Source organism: Schistocerca nitens, chromosome 4 (genome assembly GCF_023898315.1).
Source record: "Schistocerca nitens isolate TAMUIC-IGC-003100 chromosome 4, iqSchNite1.1, whole genome shotgun sequence".
Classification (NCBI taxonomy): Eukaryota; Metazoa; Arthropoda; class Insecta; order Orthoptera; family Acrididae; genus Schistocerca; species Schistocerca nitens.
Genome location: NC_064617.1, coordinates 548,698,141 through 548,702,540, shown reverse-complemented (window position 1 = coordinate 548,702,540; position 4,400 = coordinate 548,698,141). Strand labels below are relative to the sequence as shown.

At 42.1% G+C, this 4,400-nt stretch overlaps 1 pseudogene; it reads right to left on the bottom strand.

Moving 5' to 3' along the window:
* Window positions 1-2,129: 2,129 nt before the first annotated feature.
* LOC126254009 (5S ribosomal RNA) lies at window positions 2,130-2,247 on the bottom strand (annotated as a pseudogene).
* Between the last annotated feature and the right edge of the window lie 2,153 nt (window positions 2,248-4,400).

Below are 4,400 nucleotides of genomic sequence, written 5' to 3'. Positions count from 1 at the left end.
AGGTTCGAATCCTGCCTCGGGCATGGATGTGTGTGATGTCCTTAGGTTAGTTAGGTTTAAGTAGTTCTAAGTTCTAGGGGACTGATGACCACAGCAGTTGAGTCCCATAGTGCTCAGAGCCATTTGAACCATTTTTTGACATTCAGTGTGGGATGACATTCGAACTCCCGGGGATCTTCGTAGGGATGCTCATAGTCTTCGATGTTTTCATTGTGCACGCGAGGTGTTCAGACACGCTACCTATGTTTTTGTATCCGTATGTTTTTCCTGGAGGAATACGGATTGTGCACGGGAAGTGCTTTTGTCCTGAAGCTGACGGCGTTCAAGAAATACATACAAAGATTTTTTCATTTTATTTTGCCGATTTGCGAATGATCTTGAAGCTCATTTGAGGATGACACTGCTACGAGGGAAGTGAACACGAATTTCAGATATTTTTATTTTATTTTTTCGCTTTTGTAAGATTTTTGTAGAGTTGCTCCTTCGAAACGTGTCAGTTCTAGTATTTCTGCATTGTTTACCGAAATGGTAACTCCGGTTGCCGTAATATCACCGAAGTTAAGCGCTGTCGGACTGGGCTAGCACTTCGACGTGTGATCATCCGGTCTGCCGACAGTTGTTGGCAAGCAGGGTGCACTCAGACTTAACTGAGGAGCTACTTGATCGAGGAGTAACGGCTTCTGTCTCTTAAACTGACATATGGCCGGGAGAGTGGTGTGCTGACGACATGCGCCTCCATATCGGCATACAGTGACGCCTGTGGTCTGAGGACGACACGGCGGCCGGTCGGTACCGTTTGGCCTTCATGACCTGTTCAGGTAAGGATTAGTTTAGTTTTTGGTTTAGAAAGGTGGTATGGCCAACAATTTAATAATGAAGTTGTTAGAGATGGTGTATAACTCGGATGAGATAAGCTTGGAACAAGGAAAAGGCCGTCCTCTTTTTAAAGGAACCACGCAGCACATGCGTTAAGCGATTCACTGAATCCGCGGATGACGTAAATCTGGAAGTCCAGACGGGAATTTCAAGTCCTATGTCCTTCCCCTGCACCAGGTCTGGCACATGTTAAGAATTCTTGTTGCTTATTCTCGGGGACACTGTTGTGTTGCCGTCGCGTTTCGCGTCATTTGCTGTAAGGGGTACTCCGTAACGCAACCAGTAAACAGAGCCAAGCACTTAAGCTGCTCTGACCGGTAGAGGCCAGGGGGTTTTGGGGTCCCAGCCGAGACGACCTCGATTGGACAACACTCTCCACTACGGTGTCGGTAAACAGGTTTCTCACGACCGACCAGTGCCCATTGGGTCGCCGAAGCACCTGCCGTGCTTACCTACAGTGATCAGTTATATTACCAATGAGAGATGAGTAACGCAAGTACGCATTCATTGACAAGCTCTGTGAGATTTGTCTTTAGAAAATTTGCATTTCTTCCCATTGATATCAAGAGTAGGACCTAGTTCTAGCCCGTTTGTGCACCTCCGTTTTTTTATTAAGTAAACGTAAAGTTCATTCAAATCTATATTGTAAAACCAGATATACTGTCAAAGATAACATCTATCTGTGCTATAAGTATTCGTTGGCAAAAACAAAAAAGGAGATAATACCTCGACCGTTTCGCGATCGGTAGCTCACTTCTGTCGCCGTCTGATCTTCGATCTGTGCTGCAGAGCATCATATGGGTCTCTCGTGTATGTAAATTTTTACTGGTTTTAATTAAGATTTAACTTCAGTATGTAATTTACTTTATTGTTATCATTTAAACAACAATTACCTTTCCTAGAAGTTTGACATTTTCATGTAGCTATTCACTATTTTTCAGAATATTCAACGCCTAGAATAGCGAAGTCGGCAACGAATTGTTGGGAGGCGAAATGACCGGACGCAGCCGTTTTCAATCGTTCATTTGCCTTTCACCAGAATACATAGCACTCACTCCGTGTTCAGGCCACAAGTGGCCCATCGGGACCATCCGACCGCCGTGTCATTCTCAGATGAGGATGCTGATAGGAGGGGCGTGTGGTCAGCACACCGCTCTCCCGATCGTTATAATGGTTTTCTTTGATCGGAGCCGCTACTATTCGGTCGAGTAGCTTCTCAATTGGCATCACGAGGCTGAGTGCACCCCGAAAAATGGCAACAGCACCTGGCGGCCCGGATGGTCACCCATCCAAGTGCCGACCACGCCCGACAGCGCTTAACTTCGGTGATCTCACGGGAACCGGTGTATCCACTGCGGCAACGCCGTTGCCTAGAGTACATGGGGGCCCTGAGATACATCTCCAATCAGTGACGTCATCAGTCTCTAACACTAGACACAGGCCCCGCAGTTCTATTGTAAAAGGTAGTCCTAGAAAAAATGATAGTAGCCACATGCTGCGTTCTGTACTAAACAGAGGCACTTTCTTTGTAAATCACGAACTCCGTGCGATAACACAATTACTTACCCGCATCGAATGAATCCTCTTTCGGCGATTGTTGTCTACATGTTTTACATTCATATGGTTTCATTTAATTAATTCAATTGAACTTCCTCTATGGAAACTATTACTGCTTCAGAGAAAGCGGAAGGAGGGAATACTTCATCTGTAATTATACAGATTACATTTAAAAATCACGAACACTTTTTAAATGCTTAAACTATCGTCTAAGCAACTGAGTGATTATTCGTCTTTCGTTCTAGATTAGTGACTTAAAAATTTCTCCTGCAGCTGTCAAAAATAGTTTCAGTGTATTGTCTGCAACGTCTACTCAGCATAAGAACCTGTTTAGTTTTCTTCATACTTGGGTTCTACTTAGTTTCTCTCTTAGGATTTTCCCGCCTCTCCTAAGATCTTCTCAAACTTCGTGCATGGATAACGCTGTTCAGTTCAACGTAGTATGTACCACTTAAATTATTATTTTGTCTCGGTTCTGTTCTACTCTTCACCGACGTAGATTACAACGTAATGCAAAGTATTGTGGTATTTTCCACGCTTGATTATCCAGCCTGTACTATGTTCATTAATTTTATGCTGTTTTTGGTCTACTCTTAGATTATCTAAAACAATAAATCCTGATACGTAATGAATTTTAGTTGATCTTAGTGCTTCGGTCTTTCTTCTACATCTTACTAATCTCTGGTCTTCAGAAATTCTGAACTGATTTAAGATTAACACCTCCAGCAGGACTTATCCGCTTTTTCATTCAATGTAATCTTCTTCTTCTTCTTTGCCTTTGGCTTTTATGTCGTACCTATGCGGGGTCGGCAAGGTTATCGGATTTGGCATTGTTAATGTTAGAGGGTTTCAAGACGCCCTTCGTGTCACCATTTGACTGGATGTAACAATTTATATTTTTAATTCCAAATGATTTCTTCTATTATATATTTGGCTTTTTTATTGAGGAATATTTTAGGATATATAGGTATAACGTCTACCTCCTTCGCAATTTTAAAAAAAAATATACCTTCGTATTTTTTACCCATTTTTCTATTACGTCTCTGGACTGAAATATTCCGAACGAACGCACATACTACCAGCAGTGAATACTGACTACTGTTAAATCATAACAGCAAGAAACCTCACTGAATTTCCTCACCTTAATAATTGAAGAGATCGGGCGTTGATTGATGTGTGAATTCCACGTTCAGGTAAAAGCTAGACAGTTGTTGGTAGGTATCTCAGGGGTGTATCTTATGAACCAACGTGTTAGATTACGAAACGCTCGTAGGACCTACTCTTCAGTTTTCTGTCAGCATTCGGTCATCAAGTTTTGATTTTAAGTGACCCTCCACAACATCCACTCCTGTACAAATAGCGTTCGTCATCTCAAAGTAGAACTGACGCCCGACGTCCTCAATTACTTATCGTATACATTCCAACTTCCGTCTTTCACTATTATCTGTGGTCTCCCTCTAGTACCATGATTTTTGTTCCCTGTCTTAACACACGTCGTATCATTCTGCCCTCTTCTAGTAAGTAGTTTTCCACATAGTCTTTTCCACGCTCATTCTATGGAGACTTAATTTCGTGTCAGTTCAGTTGGGTTTCAACATCCTATCGTGACACTTACAACTCATTAAGTCGCAATCACTGAAAAAAATCCCTGAAAGTGCGAGAAGGACTCGTGCAACAAGGGTTTCGTGCAAACTTATTTATGTATATAAATAGTTTAATCATCCCGAGAATCGAGAATATCGACGAATTTTTCCCTGGTATCCGTATCGACAAGATATCAAAATATGTGACATAAATAGCCATATCTTTTTATTGCATTGGCTTGGAAGCTTGAATTTTTCACACCGCCAAGGGACTGTAGTGCTTAGTATGTGACATAAATTTCGACTTGATACGTTTAACCTTCACTGAGAAAAAAGGATCTTAACCCACGGGCAGACAGGAAGTCGGATAACAAAAAAAAATAA